Consider the following 17,351-nt stretch of genomic DNA (forward strand, 5'->3'; position numbering starts at 1 on the left):
TTTTCTCACATCTTCTAATAATATCCAGAGTCTGGCAAGTTCCGTTTTTAAAAAAGATCATCATTAGAGGAAATAAATGTAGTGTGTTGAACATATCTGTCCTTGTTGCAGAGTGATGTAAATAGAACTCAGCTCCCCCCCCCCCAACTCACCCTTATTCCTTTAAATCAGGTATTCATTGCTAATGGGTCAGACAGCAGATGAAACAGAATAAACAGCAGCTGTGATGGATAACAAACGTCCTCTTTGAATCAGAGAAGTTCTGGTAACAATTACGCTTCTTGTTTTGGTGTTGGAGCCTGTGTTCATTCAGCTCGGGTGGGGTGGGTGGGGGAAATGCTATGGAATTGAGGACAGGAATGGTGGACTGCTGTGGGGGACATGGAGGGTCTCAGAACATAAGGAGCTGTTTTGCTGATCCCCAGTCAGATGCCCCCGGGGGGGGGGCTGCTATGATAGGGTTTGTCTGCAACACCAGGGAAGCCTGTAGGTGAATTCAGCTCGGGAGGGGGGGATGTTTCCCAAAGAAGATGCAGAGAGGCAATATATATTTATTTAGCAGGATGAGAAGAACGTCCAAATTGGTACCTCTAAGCCACGTTGTCTGAGCTCTTACAAAAACAGGTCTCTTATTATCCCACATAGAAGAATCATAAAATCAGCGCGCTGGAAGGGGCCATACAAGCTCAAAGCAGAACCAGCCTACAGCAACCAGGAGAAGTATCTGTCCAGCCGCTGCTTGAAGAGGGCCAGTGAGGGGGAGCTCCCCACTTCCATTGCTGAATTACTCAAGACTCTGAAAAGCCAAATCCTAATATCAAGCGGATACCATTCTACATATAGTTTAAACTCATTACTGCAGGTCCTAGCCTCGACTGTCAACAGGAACTGTTCCCTGCCCTCCTCTAAGTCAGGGGTAGTCAGCCTGTGGTCCTCCAGATGTCCATGGACTACAATTCCCATGATCCCCTGCCAGCATTGTGCAGGTTGACTCCCCCTCCCTAAGTGACAGACTCTCAAATACTTAAAGAGAGCCATCCTGTCCCCTCTCAACCTCCTCTTCTCCAGGCTGAACATTTCCGAATCCCTCAGGCTTCCCACAAAAGTCTGGGTCCCCAGGCCCAGGATCTCCTCTATCTCACTCTCCTCTGCCCCCTTTCAATTCTGCCCACGCCCTTTTTGAAGTGAGGTCTCCAGAAGGAAATGCAGGACTCCAGGCGCAGTCCGGCTTATATGGCATACAGCGGGACAACGACATCTTGTGATTTCAATGCGGTGCCTCTGCTGATACTTCTGTACTCCTCGCAGGAAGCCTGCATTTGCCTTTTTTACCAGATTGGGTCTGGAGGCCACGCGCTACATAAAAATCAGGAATGAGTTACAGGTTCTGTTCCCACATGCCTAGTGTCCAGTTCACACGGGGAGTATGATGCATGTGAAGAAGGGTGTAGTCAAACGGCGGCCCTCCAGATGTCCATGGACTACAATTCCCATGAGCCCCTGCCAGCGTTTGCATGGGCGTTTGCTGGCAGGGGTTCATGGGAATTGTAGTCCATGGACATCTGGAGGGCCGCAGTTTGACTACCCCTGGTTCACCTTCCCACACACCCCATTCCCCTGCTTCGAAACAGTCAGCAGGGCGATATTTGGTTCGGTTGGCCCCTCCCTGGGCCCAACCCTGCCCCCTGGGCCTGTTCCGGTGGGGCAGAAAGCTAAAGCACCTTTCTCCACCGCCCCAATCTGAATCCGGCCCTGGATGCGGGGGAGAAACTGCCGCTCACCTCTGACTGCGACACACCACGCAGGGACCCCCAGGCTGAGTTTTCTCCGTGCCTGCCTTGGCCATGTTCCCACGCGGGAGATGGGGAGCCCAGATACGTGCCGTGCTGCCACGCTAACATTCCGCCAGATTGCACAGGCACTGACCCAAATTACGCGAGGCGCCGTCTTGGAGGAGAAAACTTGGATGAGTCATGGGGTTGCCAACCTCCCGGTGGGGCCTGCAGAAAATCCCCCTTTCCCATCCCCTCTCCAGATTGCAACGATCAGCCCCCTTGCAGGAAAAGACTGCTTTGGAGGGCGCGCTCGGTGGCCTTATACTCCGTGGGGTCCCTCTCCCCCAACCCCATCGCCCACCCACCCCCAATCTCCCGGGATTTCCTAAGCCGCAGTTGGCACAGCGCCCTATTCCAGCGTTTGGGGATCTGTAGGGTCAGAGCTGCCCTTGACCCCCCTCCCAAACTAGGGCTCCAGAACGGTCGGCGCATGCCAAGGGGGCTGGAGCTTTACATGGTGGGGGCTGCCCCGTTTCTAACGCCCCCTGCAGCCCCCCCCCCCCAAGCCCCGGGGAAGATGGAGCCGCCGGACTACGCCCTGCCGCCCCGACGGCGCGAGAACTCCTCGCGGGAAGCGATCCCGGCCGCCCGGAAAGCTCTTTCTCTTTAATGGGCTTGACGTCAGAGAGGCGCAACCATAGCAACTGTCCATCACGTTGGATGAGCACACGAGGGAAGGGGGGCCGAGCGGGCGGCGAAGGGCTCCAGTTCAAGCGAGGCTGCGGAGCGGGCGGCGGGCGAGGCACAATGGGCGCCTTGACTTGGTGACATTCCGCGCAGGGGCCGCCGCGAGCCGACGGGCAGCCCGAGGCAGGAAGAGCCGCCGCGCCGTGGGGAGCGGACTGCGAGCCTCGTACGTATCGCCTTTGTCAAGATGCATGGCAGCCCCCCCTCCCTCCTTCCCTTCCTTCCTTCCTTCCTTGGCAAGAATGCAGAGCGAGCAAGGCTGTTGCAGTGCAAGTTCGGGCCGCCGAGCATGCATGCAACTCTCTCTTTTCTTTGCAAAATCGGGAGCCTGTATTTATTTTATTTTATTTTTTGCAAAAAACGAGGGCCCTATCTTTTAAATATTTGCAAAAAAAAAAAAAAAAGGAGCGTGGCAAAAAAATCCTCCTCTTTCCGGATTGCATGCGGAATCCGAGGCGGGCGCGGCGATCTGAGAGGCAAGAGGGCGATCCTCCGCTTCCAGGGGTAACCCACCTCCCCCCCCCCCCCCGTTAGAAATGGGCTGGCACCGGCCGCGCAGGCTGCTGCTGCTGCAAAAGTCTGGCAACGCCCATAGGGAGAGGAAAGGGGGGGGGGGAAGAGCCGCCCCGTTTGTCTGACGGGAAACCCCCGCATTAATCACGCGATTCGTCTCGCAAGCCCTCGCTCGGCAGGCGGGCAGAAAGGCAGGCAGGCGCCTCCCCGCGTCCCCCGCACACGGCCCCTGAGACACACCCAGAGGCGACCCCACCGGCCGCCTCCCGCCCGGGAGCCGCTCCGCAGCCGCGCGGAAATCCCAGGAGCGGAGGCGCAAACGTGGGCGTGGACGGCGGGCGCACTGCAGCGGCGAGTTCGAGCCTGGGCGGGTGTCGTCCGGGGGCCCCCCGTCGGCGAGGCTCCGCTCCTGCAACTCGCCCGCAAAGTTCTTACTAATAAAGGACATAAAAATAGATGCACAGGTTTTAAAAACTCCGCCTTGCTTTCCTTGCTTCGCTGCGTGGGTTTGGCGGGTCAGGATCCGCGACAGTCTTTGGGGTGTAACTTGAGACATGACCCCGCGTGGCATGGGAGGGGTTCCGGAGTCTGCCCCTTGCCCTGGATTGCCGTCTAGAGAGCAGGAGCGGGTGGCAGTAAACCAGTTGTACCCGCCTTTGGGAAACGAAGGCGACCTACACCTGGAAGCAGCTGCCTGCGTGCATCATGTGCAGAAGTGCGCTTGCCGCACAGCATGGAAAAGAATCCCACATCTGTCAGGCTGCACACATGTTGCTCTCTTTAGAGCTGTTCTGGTGTGTGTGTGTGTGTGGGGGGGTCACATCAGTTGCTGGAACCCAGATCCCCCTATGCCACTGGGAAGTGACTGGCACGCATTCTGACCAGTTGTGTGGTCTGTGCATGCATGGGCATCGCAGTACACCGCAGAGCGTGCACCTTCGGATCTGTGGGCTGGGGCAGTTGTGCGGGAGCGGATTCTGCTGCTATGCAAGGGGACATTTCTTAATGATTGGGATGTCGGTCTAGAAGATATTGCGTCCCCTTCTTGTTTTTTGGCTGTGATGGTCTCTTAGGGTGGATTTTCGGGTGCCGTTTGGAATCAGAATCTCGCGCTTCAGGTGTAGGTCTTGAGGGGCTGGGAGGAAACGCAGCCTGCAGATTCTCACACACGCACCTGTTTGTGTGTATTTCATTGTGCAAAAGCATGGGTTTTTTGGTTTTTTTTGCCTCAATGGGAATGCCCCCTGAATATGCGGGGACCCCTTGCCTAGTGCGTGGGTGGTCCGGTTTTGCTGTTTTCGTGGTGGACGTGCTAGCTATGTATGGCAAGAGTTTGCAATGGAAATTCTGCCTGGAACCTTTTAAATCCCCATTTCCCGATATTATCCTACCTCTAAAAGGTATTAAAGTGGTTTCTCAGTGGTTCAGACAAAATGCACATTGACGGTTGGGAGGGGCTGTCAAATCGCCACCGACTTACGACAACCCTGCAGGGGTAGTCAAACTGCGGCCCTCCAGATGTCCATGGACTCCAATTCCCAGAAGCCCCTGCCAGCATTCGCTGGCAGGGGCTTCTGGGAATTGGAGTCCATGGAGGGCCGCAGTTTGACTACCCCTGCTGTAGGACTTTCGAGGCAAGAGGAAAGGATGTTCAGAAAGGCAGTAAAATTGGCGAACTGAATCTCTGTAGGCAGACCGGATTTGTCGCCTTCAGACATTGGAGGAAATTTCAAAATGCAGCTATGCACATGAATGCGCCATTCTTCCACAATCCTAGAAGATACAGTCCAGGAGAGGTGCTTGCGTGCGTCGTGGTTCTTCTAGCTTGACGCAAGCACTGTGGTACCAGCCTGGTTCCATATTGGATCACAAAATAGGTGGGGTGATTTTTTTTTAATGGTCTTTCTCGAAGGCTCCCTGGTAACAAGGGGTTCTGTTCTATTTCCTTGTCCTATCAAGACAGGAAAACCAAGGAGAAATGTTTCTATTGGATGGCTGGCTATGGGAAACACAAATGGCAACAGGTAGAAATTGGGATCCGGACCTTAACCACGCAATTATTTGATGGTGCGAGAAATGCCCAGGTTGTTAGGCAATGGTTGTTGGACGTCCGGTCGTCTTCCACATATTTTCGAAGCCTTCTGCTGCATATAGCAATGGATTTTTGCCTGGGGGGGGACATTATTTCATCTCCAGCTAGCGCCCCTATTGTGATAATGAGATATCATTTTTCCCAAGCATCGTGACCGTCAATTCGAAAGCTCCCGTGACGTCACTGGTGACAAATGACACAGTCCCTCCTGCGATGCCCATGCCATTTCATGACCTTTAAACAAATTTTGTTCTTTTTTTAAAAGTTATTGGGGGCTGAGCGCTCCCTCCTTAATAATTTGAAGGAAGGCTTTCTTAAAATGCCCTTTTAAAAACAAAACAAAAATGCCAATTATTTCTTTCCTCTTAAAAATGTCAGTGAGAAAGTCGGTCCTGTGTTTTATAAGAGCAATCTCCATATTTCCGAGGTGCATTTTGATGCAACCAATTTTGGGCACTGTAGGCTTTGATTGTGCTGTGTGCTAGCCCTGGCTTGTTGGATCTCAGAAATGAAGTGGGGTTGGTCTTGGTAGGTATTTGGATGGGAGACCATGAAGAAAGCCCAGGGTTGGTATGCAGAGGGAGGCGATGACTAACCACTTCTAAATGTCTATTGCCTCAAGAACTTTATGGAGCTGCCATAAATCAGATGTGACTTGAAGGGGGGAAAAGACATTTGCATTTTAATGTTTTAGTACTGAATGGCAATTTTTAACCAAATAGAAAAATAGTAAAATATTTGATTTCTCTGTAGACTGTCTTAACTGCTCTTCCATTTTGCTGGGCAAACAGCACTATAACTCAACAATGTGACTGCTCTTAGTTTTACTCAAACAGCAGGTGATAAACGATATTATTTTCCCTGGAAGGAATTCAGAGTTTTAGCAAATGCAGGGGCATAAAGACATATGGAACTCCAAAACGAACGGAGGTGTACATTAACAGTTAGAAGAGTAATCGTGTATTGTAAGATGGTAATCAAATGTGAAAACATTAATAGCTGAAATGGCAAATTCTACACTACAAAATAATGTGCCATAACATGAATATTTAGATTCAAATGAGTAGCCGTGTTGGTCTGAAGTAGCACAATACAATCAGAGTCCAGTAGCACCTTTAAGAACAACAAAGATTTATTCAAGGCGTGAGCTTTCGAGCGCAAGCACCCTTCATCAGACTTGCACTCGAAAGCTCACACCTTGAATAAATCTTTGTTGGTCTTAAAGGTGCTATTGGACAGATTTTATTATGAATATTTAGGTACCAATTCCAAAGAATGGCGATAACCCCCACCTTTCACCGTGCTTTGCATTTATTTTGCTCCTGTCGGAGAAAAGTCTTCTCTGCAGTGAAATGTACTATGGATTTCCACTATGTTCCTTCTTCTAAGAATGCAGCTTTTGACTGCTCTGGAGACGGCTCACGATCGAGATGGTTGAAAATGTGGATTTTGTGCTGTGGTTGTGTGCAGGTAAACTGGGGAACAGCAGATATTCGGGTGAGCAGATGTGGCGGACAAGTGTGTCCCAGTTTTATGATTGTTCTTTTAATCGGTTCCATTTAAGAAAAAAAGTTTAATAGCTCTGCAGAGACATACTCATTAAGAGGCATAATCTGTAATGCAAATAACACTGGAGCCATACAAGTAGGTAACGCATGCAGCCTTAGTTGGCAGCTCAGTGGCAGGGAACGGTCTCGAAATCGATCCCTGGCATTTCCAGCGAACGGATCTCAAGTAGCCAGAACTGGAAAGAAAAATTCTTCTCTGCCCAAGACTCTGGAGAAATGCTCCTAGTCTTCTCATACGAGAGCCAGTGTGGTACAATCCAGCGGTAATCTGAAGAAGTGAGCAGCGACTCACGGAAGCTCGTGCTGCGCCACAAATTTTGTTAGTCTTTAAGGTGCTACTGGACTCTTGCTCTTGGGGTGAGTGTCAGTCCAGGGTCTGGGAGACCCAGCCTTGAATTTGGTTGTCTGTTAAAGAAGCTTGCTCAGTTGAGCTGGGGCCAGGCACACGTTGTCAGCTTAACCTGCCTCCCAGGGTTGTCGTTCGGACGCAAGGGAGGCGAGGAGGGTCTCCATAAACCAGGGGTAGTCAAACTGCGGCCCTCCAGATGTCCATGGACTACAATTCCCAGGAGCCCCCAGGGGCTCCTGGGAATTGTAGTCCATGGACATCTGGAGGGCCGCAGTTTGACTACCCCTGCCATAAACGGACAGGAAATAAATATGTTCCCTGCAGAAAAGGAAAGAGGAAAGGCCAGTCTCTACGAAGACAAACAAAGCTTGGTGCAAAAGTACTACAGGCCGGAACAATAAAAATTGGCATGTTATGAAATAGACAGGAATACCACGCATCCTTCGCCATATAGCAGTGACTGTATGCATGTACAAAACGGCATCAAGTCAGGGCTTGGTGATCCCGGCAAGGGGTTTTCAGGACAAGTGAGAAGCAGAGGTGGTAGGTCATTGCCTTCCTCCACAGTCATCCTCACTGGTCTAACTTCCAAATAGTCTTCGTGCTTTGCTTCTGAGATCTGACAGGATCAGGCTATACTCTGCTGCCTTCCCTCTCTAGGAGGGACTGTTTCGTGTGCTGTGACTGTGACCATGCAGTGACAAGAAATGCACAATTCTGCGTGAAGATCATACGCTCATAAGTAATACCGGCACCAAGCCGCCATATGCGGAAGGTCTGTGTTTTACTTCAGAAATGAAACGGTTCCCCGGTAAACGTGTTTGCTTTGCGAGTTATCAGCCCTCCGCTGAAAGATCGGCCCTGGCTGCCTGTGTATTTATAGGCAAAATTCAGAGTGCCGTTTCTTAATTCAAAGCAGAGGTCCCCAGGCCATTTTGAATTCTGACGTGGCGTGATGGGCACAGGCCCCAAATGGCTGCCACAGAATGGCCAGAGGCGGAGCCAGCCACAAAATGGGACACAGCACTGGGACGATTCTTGTGTTGTGGTGGCAGCTGCTGCCGAAGAAACATTTCCAATATATCTGCCCAGCCAATCACATTTCCAAATGTTTTGCTGGGCAGCAGTTCTGCACAGGGACCATGTTGGGGACCCCTGACTTAAAAGGCCTAAACAGCTTGGGGCCAGGGTAACTGAAGGACCCTCTGTTCTGATACTGTCCAGCCTAAGAGTTAAGGCTTCTTCTCAAACCCTGTCCCCTGTATCTCCCTCACCTGCACAACTGAGGTGGGCAGAGACCTGGTCTGAGCTTTTTCAGTGATGGCGTTTAGTCTTTGCAGTTCCTTCTCCCTTGAGCCCGCCTGTGCCTCTCTTTTAAGCACTAGGCTAACTCAGACTTATGTTTTGTTACGATCAGTTTGTCGCCAGAACCGTTTCATGGGGATTCATTTTAGGCTGTTTTCTGTGGGCATGTGTTGTTGTTATTTTTTTAACGTGTGGCTTGTTTTCAATAGTTTTTATGGCTATTCAGATAAATTATGCTTTTTAATATAACGTGAGCTGTCTTGAGCAGGTCCTAAGAGAGGCAGCATGTATGTTTCCTAAATAATTTTTAAAAAAGCATCTTAGGGCTGATCCTCAGTTATCAGCCGTTAGCATAAAGACCTTTCTCTGCCTTAGATCCTGAAGAACGGTAAATAGACACTGTTGAACTAGGGTGGGTGTATGTGTGTACACAGTATGTAACATATCCCAATTCTTCAAATACTTGCTTGAGGGATCAATTAATCAAATATGTTATCCTCATATATAATTTAGGTAGGCATATTTTCAGATTTGTATGTTTTTATCTACGGCTGCTTCCCCTTCTGGGTGATTCTCTATTCTTTCTTTCCTATCTGTTTGTGCTCACTGCTTTCTAGCTACCTTCCATGCTGTCTTGAGGCCTTTTCAAAAATCAGTAGTGAGTATATTGCTACAGGTATTATGACAATATAAGAAGAACCCTGCTTAATCAGACCAGTAGTCCATGTAGTCCACCATCCCATCCCACACAGTGGCCAACCAGTTCCTTTGCATGACCAGCTACAGGGCACAGAGGCCAAGGCCTTCCCCCATGTTGCCTCCTGGCTCTGGGACACAAATATTTAGTGCCTCTGAATATGAAGGTTCCTCTCAGTCACCATAGCTAGTAGCTGTTGATAGACTTATCCTCCATGAATCTATCTAATCCCCTTTAAAGCTGTTTATTCCTATGGCCATCATGACTTCCTCTGGCAGCAAATTCTGCATTTTAATATCTCTGTAAAATAGTATGTCTTTTTTGCCTGCTCTGAACCTACTGCCCATCAGCTTCCCTGGATGCTCTCATGTTCTAGTATTTGGGGAGAGGGTGAAAAATTTATGTCATCACCCTGTGCATAATATTATAAAACTCTATCATGTCCCCCCCCCCCCCCCGCTTAGTCTTCTCTTTTGGTGTAGTGGTTAGGAGTGCGGACTTCTAATCTGGCATGCCAGGTTCGATTCTGCGCTCCCCCACATGCAGCCAGCTGGGTGACCTTGGGCTCGCCACGGCACTGATAAAACTGTTCTGACCGAGCGGTGATATCAGGGCTCTCTCAGCCTCACCCACCCCACAGGGTGTCTGTTGTGGGGAGAGGAAAGGGAAGGCGACTGTAAGCCGCTTTGAGCCTCCTTCGGGTAGGGAAAAGCGGCATATAAGAACCACCTCATCATCATCATCATCATCATCATCATCATCATCTTTTCTCAACTGAAAAGTTTGAGATTCTTCAGCCTGACCTCGTAGGGAAAGGGCTCCAGCCCCCTCATCATCTTGGTTGCCTTCTCCTGTACCCTTTTCCAGCTCTGCGATGTCCTTTTTGAGATACAAGGACCAGAACTCAGTATTCCAGATGAGGCCATACCGTAGATCTCTACAGGGACGTGACAACTGGCCATTTAATTTCAATCTCTTTCCTAAAAATACGTAGTTTGCCTTTTTCACCACTGTATCATGCTGTGGTGGTTGATACGCATATTATACATCTGTAAATTGCCATCAAGTTGCACCTGATTCATAGCAACCCCATAGGGCAGGGGTAGTCAAACTGCGGCCCTCCAGATGTCCATGGACTACAATTCCCAGGAGCCCCCTGCCAGCGAACGCTGGCAGGGGGCTCCTGGGAATTGTAGTCCATGGACATCTGGAGGGCCGCAGTTTGACTACCCCTGCCATAGGGTTTCCAAGGCAAGAGACATATAGAGGTGATTTGCCATTGCCTGCCTCTGTGTGGCAGCCATAGACTTCCCTGGTGTTCTTCCATCCAAAGACTTAACAGGCCCATAGAATCATAGAGCTGGAAGGGGACCTCCTGGGTCATCTAGTCCAACCCACTGCACTATGCAGGACACTCACAACCCTATCGCTCATGCACTGTCACCTGCCACCTCTTGAATCTTCACAGAAGATGAACCTTGAATCTGATGAGGATGGGCTAGCTCAGGTGATCCAGGTCAGGGCAATGTACGCACTACAGATTTTGAAAAACGAAAGGAGGCCAAACCCCCCCCCCGCCTATGGTGGTGCAGGAAAATGGTGCTGCATGAAGGTGTGGAGGAGCTTTGGAATCCAATGCCTTCCTGTCCAAACTGTTGGCAAACTCACTTGGATTCTGATGTTCCTGGAAACATCGGGGCAAACCAGAGAACCCCAGAACATAGTGAAAGGAGCACAGGTGGAAGATGATGTTGTGTAGACATTCTAGAAGACTGCTTTGAGCACTGAAGTCGAACAAACCCTTAGGGTGGATGCAGCCTCTGTCCTTTTATAAATCTGAATTTGTTCAATGGATATGTTGAGCTGTGGCTAGGATCCGGGAGACCCAGGTGGGATTCCTCAGTTGGTCACAGAAATCTGTTGGGTGGCCTCGGGCCAGTCACTCTCGGCCTAACCTATGGTTCAAGGTGGCTCCTGTAAGGAATTAAACGCAGGTGCCAACCCTCCCCCTCTGCATGCCAGTAAAGGTGGTGCCTGTCCTCCTTGCCCTGGGTGTGATGGCATTGCACCGAGGTGACACCTTCCCCCTTTGCCTGGCTGCAGCATTGTGGCAGGAAGCCATTGCCCACCTTCACACCGCATCCCACCATAATGAGGCAAGGGAAGTAGGAAGAGGGCTGGGGAAGCATCAGGTACCCTGCTATGCAGTCACTGGTCTTGGGATGCGTCTTGCCTCAGGTGGGAGCCAGAGGTTTGGTTGCGCCCCTCCATCTCAGGATCCCTAGGCTATCACTTAGGGCCACATGGATGGGCAGGTCTTGCTGGCCAAGTTTCCCATAACTAAATTATTCTGTATGTACAGTAAGATATTCTTTTCGTCCAGCCTGAATCTATTCAGCGCTGTGTAGTTACTAAGAGTGGTGGCTTCTAATCTGGCAAGACGGGTTTGGTCTCCCCACCCCACTCCCCCATGCAGCCAGCTGAATGACCTTGGGCTTATCACAGCCCTGATAGAGCTGTTCTGACCAGGCAGTCCCATCAGAGCTTTCTCAGCCTCATCAACCTCACAGGGTGTCTGTTGTGAGGAAAGGAAGGCCATTGTAAGCCACTTTGAGATACCTTCGGGCAGTGAAAAGCAGAGCATAAAATAACAAGGTCCATTCCACACCCATTGGTTAATGCACTTTCAATGCACTTTAGTAGATTTTCCTGTTCTGCACAGGAAAATCCAGCTGCAAAAGCACACTGAAAATGCATTATTCTATATGTACGGAATGAGCCCAACTCTCCTCTCCTTCTGTTGCCCATCAATTTCACAGGATGGTCGCCTGTTCTAGTATTAGTTACCAGATACCCTCTTTTTAGAGGACATTTTTATTTTTTGGTGCCCATAGCCCTTTTTAGAAAACAGATGAACATGTCCCCCTTTGAGGTTGGCAGGTTGGGATTGTCCCTGGTTATTAACAAATATCCCAGCTTAAAGAGCGCGGGTACCTAAAATGAGATTTGTCATAGCGAGGTGACTTTGTTTGAAGTAGTAGGCCCTCGGGAAATATGCCGCTTATTTTGCTTTTCAAGGTGTTAACGCAGGGGTAGTCAAACCGCAGCCCTCCAGATGTCCATGGACTACAATTCCCATGAGCCCCTGCCAGCTGGCAGGGGCTCATGGGAATTGTAGTCCATGGACATCTGGAGGGCCGCAGTTTGACTACCCCTGTGTTAACGGGACGATGAGGAGGGGGGAGAAAGCTTCACCCACTTTATCTTCCCCATGCCTAAGTTTATCAACTTCTCGTGTGCTTCCCTCCCCGACGTCGACTTTTTGTCTACAGTCCCAGGGGTGGCTGAACTGTGGCTCTCCAGAAGTCCGTGGACTACAATTCCCATGAGCCCCTGCCAGCACTATGCTGGCAGGGGCTCATGGGAATTGTAGTCCACGGACTTCTGGAGAGCCACAGTTCGGCCACCCTGAAAACAAAACTAAAATGAAAACCGGCGTGCACCCCTCCGGTCGAAAGCAAAGAGGAGGGAGAAAAAGGCGCAAAAACGCCTCTAGAAAGCCGGCTCAGCAAGCCCCGCGGGTCTCGGGCAGCCAAACCCTTCTCCCTTGCGCCCGCCGCGCCTACTCGATCCCCCCCCCCATCCGCGTTCCCTGTGGTATCTCCCACTCGGCCGGAGGTGGCGGCGGAAAAGAACCCGGGAGGGAGGGAGCCTGGGCGCTACCATCGCGCGCCGTGTCGGGGGGTGGGAGGAGAGAGAAGGAAGTGACCGAGGCGGTGTTTTGCTCGGCTGTTTGCGGTCGCCGTCCGAGCCTGGGGAGGGGGGGGGTTGATTGACAGGGCGGAGGCCACGCCCCCTTCCCTGTCCTCCTCCGGCTAGGCGTCGGGATCGCCTGCCTCGCCTCGGCCTTCCTCCGACGCCGACGCCTCCGCCTCGCGAGCAGCCGCCTTCCCGGAGGCAAGCAGAGGTGGGTGCAGGACCGTCTCCTCAGCGGCAGGCCCGGCGGCGGCGGATTTCTGTCAGGCCCTTTTCCCGCCCTTTCCCCCCCCTTCGTTCTCCTGGGGGAGGGGAGTCAGCCACGAAGGGGGGGAGGGGAGCCTCTGCGGGGCTGGGGGGAGGGGGGGAGGGAGGGAGGGCGGGGCCCGGGGCAACGCCTGAGGGGGAGGCTGGCCCGAGGGAGGGGCTCCTGGGGTATTTGGAGGGGGGGAGGAATAGGTGTGGCAAGATTTGGGGGCTCTGGAAGGAGCAGGCGGGGGGGGGCGTATCTTGGGGTGCTGAGGCTGCGGGGGGGGGGGGAGGATGATAAAAAAAAATAACAAATAACAAGTCTTTATTTTGATAGTCCGCCCTTCCTGATGTCTCAGGGCAGGTAGCCTCCTACTCTTCGTGTTATTTGTTCATTTCCAGGCTGCTCCTCTCTAGGGAAAGTCTTGGTCCGGCTCACGACAGTTAAAACTTAATATTTGTTTTATTTATTCATATTTATATACCACCTTCCCCGAAGGCTCAGAGCAGTTTACATATAGCTGAAACTATACATGAAACCGTACATATAATAACATTCATATTATTAATTGATAAACCGGGTGACGGTATAACAGTATAAGTAACAGTATAACTGAGATAAAACCATATGCATTTAAATCAATATTATTGTTATTGTTATTGTTGTTGTTGTTGTTGTTGTTGTTGTTATTATTATTATTATTATTATTATTATTATTATTATTATTATTATTATTATTATTATTATTATTATTATTATGGGCTGCTCCTCTTTAGCGAAAATCTTGTACCGGTTTACAATGGTTAAAACTGAATGCAAGATAAAACCATATACATTGAAAATGATCTGTAATAATAACGTTTATTAACTGTTGCTCTCAGGCATGCCGTCTTCCAGCAGTTTACAACAAGTAAAATGTGGCACAATAAAATAGACAAATACAGTAGTCTGATAAAACAGAGCTTCTTACAAGAAAGACCCATCCTCCAATATTATGTAAATAAGTTTGTCTTTTCTCTGTTCTGAAATTCTTGGAAGACTAGGCTGTCAGTGGCTACTAGTCACGACAGTTGTCTACTCCCTTCAGTACCAGAGGTACTATTCCTTCTTAGGGAAAAACAGTGTATAATTGAAATGCAATAAATCAGTGGCCGGGGCCATAGGCAGGATGATGCAGAGGCTTCTTAGACATTGTTGGTTGGCTGAACTAGATGGGCTTTTGGTCTGATCCATCAGGGCGCTTCTTGTTTTCTTGAATTGCCTGTCAACTTCATTGAATGTCTCCAAGTTCTAGAATTTGAGGAGAAGGAGAAACAGTTTTTTGTATAGTCTCTTTATATTATGTGCAATATGCAATAATTAAATCTTTTGTCATGTGTCTCATAGGTCACCTGGGGAGACAGTGGGGTGTAGTGCTTATGAGTGCAGACATCTAATCTGGCAAGCTGGGTTTGAATCTGCGTTCCCCCGCATGAAACCAGCTGGGTGACCTTGGGCTCGCCACAGTAATGATAAAGCTGTTCTGACCGAGCAGTAATATCAGGGCTCTCTCAGCCTCACCTCCCTCACAGGGTGTCTGTTGTGGGGAGAGGAAAGGGAAGGAGACTGTAAGCCGCTTTGAGACTCCCTTGGGTAGAGAAAAGCTCCATATAAGAACTCTTCTTCAGTAATATCAGGGCTCTCAGCCTTCCCTCCCTCACAAGGGTGTCTGTTGTGGGGAGAGGACAGGGAAGGCAACTGTAAGCTGCTTTGAGATTCCTTCGGGTAGAGAAAAACGGTGTATAAATTCTTCTGCTGGGAAAGGGGTTTATGGCAAAGGGGTTTATGGCGGGGAAAGGGATTTATGGCAAGTCCTGGGATATTTGGACAAAGAAAAAAAAGGTGGATTTGTGAGCCTTGGCATACTTTGAGGAGGAAAATGGTCTAGAGATGGGTACTCAAGGAGATGTATGTGAATGGAGATGTATGTGAATTATTTAGAACAGTGGTCCCCAACCTGCGGGCCGCGGGCCGCGAAGGCCATGGCGCCGGGCCGCAGCTCCCTCTCCCCGCCCCCCCCCGCAGTAAAAAACTTCCCAGGCTGCAAGCTTGCGGCCCGGGAAGCTACTTACTGCGGGAGGGCGGGGAGAAGGAATCGGGGCCGGGCTGCGCCCGTGCAGGCCGCGCCCGCCCGGCCCGATCCGCGGGCGTGGCCCGATCAGCGGGCGTGGCTTCCGGGCGCGGCCCGATCAGCGGGCGCGGCAGGGCGCGGCCAGAAACGTGGGCGTGGCCCGCGCGGGCGCGGTCCCCGCGGGCGCGGCCCGATGCCCTGCCGGTCCCCAGCCTAATAAAGGTTGGGGACCACTGATTTAGAACATTGGTTCCCAACCTATTTTGGTATGGTAACCCTCAAATCCAATTTGTTGGAATGTGCAAGACCTATAGTAAGTGCATGATTCAGAAACACATGAAGAATGTGCTGCAGAGAGCATCCTAGAAGATGTGTATTTAGCACAGCTAACTTAGGAACTTGTTGATGTTTTTTGAACAATCTTCTCCAGTATCCTGATTGGCTCTTTGGAGACTTCCTGTTTCTTTGAGCCTACTTCCTCCCTGCTTGCCTCCAAAATGGAATAGACAGAATTAATGAAGAACAGAACAGTTAGACTTGGGACTCTTTCTCTCCTCTCTTACTAAAGACTCTCTTCTTAATAAAATGATTTTATTCTTTAAGCAGCCTGCTGCTCTACTCTTCACATATTTAAACTCTACAAACAGGGCTCTGGGCCTAGAATGAAAAGTCACCTGCTGGCATGCTGTTAAAGACCCCTGATCTGGGGATGACTCGCAGGCAATACAGAGGATCTGAGATTCTGATAATGAGAAGGGAAGAGGATCCCTGATAGAAATGTTTTGAGAGTCATGCAAAAGCCGTCTGGTCAGAATTAGAATGGTTGTATGTTAATTCCTCTCTGAAAAGACAGCTCTGCTTGCAAAAGAGACTCTTTAGCATTAAAATGCCAAAAAATTGTTTTAACCTATTGTAAATTATAAATCGCTGTGAGCCCTGGAGCCTTTGGGAAAAGGTAAGTAATAATAACACCAAAGAATTTACACCGTTGGAAGAAAACAGAGTAAGCAGCCAGAAGTAGTGCGACTGAACACAATGAAGCACCAGCACAGCCCCGCAAACCAGAAGGGGTTGCAGAAGCTGGTCAGAAGTTCAACCAGTGCAAATAAAGGAGGAGGACCACCGAGAAGACTCTCCTGTCTAAACAAATCAGAGGCTGTGGCAGAATCTTCCACATCGGAAAGCATAGAGAAGATGTCCAGCAACCAAGCATAAATGTGGAAAGGAACAGTTAGATTTAGGACTCTCCTCTCTTTCTATACAAACTTGTTTCTCTTCTTAATAGAACTATTTTATTCTTGAAGCAGTCTGGTGCTCTGCTCTTTCACATATTTAAACTCTGCTAACACATATTTACTTGGTGAGGTAGTTACCAAATTTGAAAAAAAAACAAAGCTTGTGCAAGTCAGTACAAATGAAAAAAAAAAAGCTTGCAACCCACTTTCATTGTGTTCATGCCCCACTTTTGAGAAGCTGTGCTTCAGGGGTAGTCAACCTGTGGTCCTCCAGATGTCCATGGACTACAATTCCCATGAGCCCCTGCCAGCGAATGTCTACAAGAGACCCACAGAGCTGCTGAAGTTCAGAGTGAAGCTCCGTTTAGTTGCAAAAGGGCTTTGATTCAATCCCTGGGCTCTTCATCAAGAGGGGCAGTTCAGAGAATGTCCTTTATGTTTGGGAAGCATTGCTGCCATCTGACAGTACTGGGCAAGGTGACGTTTGAATCCAGGGGCACAATTAAGAACAACTACATTCATTCATTCATTCATTCATTCATTCATTCATTCATTCATTCATTCATTCATTCATTCATTCATTCATTCATTCATATTTATATACCGCCCTCCCTGAAGGCTCAGGATGGTTTACATAGAACTGGGTTTATGTAATTCTGGGTCTAAGCTTTTATGTGCATGCATCCTTTGTTCTGGTGCTTCCGACCACCATGGCTACTTGCCTGAATCTTTTTTTTTAACCCTGGGCATGACAGATTCATGCAGTGTGAGACACACCTGAAGAACATAGATGTGGTGTCGTAGTTAAGGTGTTGAGTTAGGATGAAAGAGAACCAGTTTTAGATTTCCATTCGCAAAGATCACTGGCCGATCCTGAGCCAGTTTACTTTCCTCATCCTTGCTTAGCACTGCTGGGTATCTTCAGTCCTTCTGCATTGAGTTTTTCCAAGAAAG

At 49.7% G+C, this 17,351-nt stretch overlaps 1 protein-coding gene across 4 annotated transcripts in view; it reads left to right on the top strand.

Annotated features, from left to right (window-relative positions):
- Window positions 1-2,457: 2,457 nt before the first annotated feature.
- The window catches only part of GNB4 (G protein subunit beta 4), a 59,748-nt gene continuing 44,854 nt past the window's right edge, over window positions 2,458-17,351 (top strand). Inside the window, exon 1 of one of the 4 annotated variants that reach the window (XM_077348329.1) lies at window positions 2,458-2,688. The gene's annotated coding sequence lies outside the window, so the exon portion shown is untranslated. Of the gene's footprint in view, window positions 2,689-12,797; window positions 13,014-17,351 lie in introns of those variants that run through there. The other 3 variants (XM_077348331.1, XM_077348332.1, XM_077348330.1) reach the window with 3 other exon arrangements.

This window comes from Paroedura picta, chromosome 8 (assembly GCF_049243985.1).
Source record: "Paroedura picta isolate Pp20150507F chromosome 8, Ppicta_v3.0, whole genome shotgun sequence".
NCBI lineage: Eukaryota > Metazoa > Chordata > Lepidosauria > Squamata > Gekkonidae > Paroedura > Paroedura picta.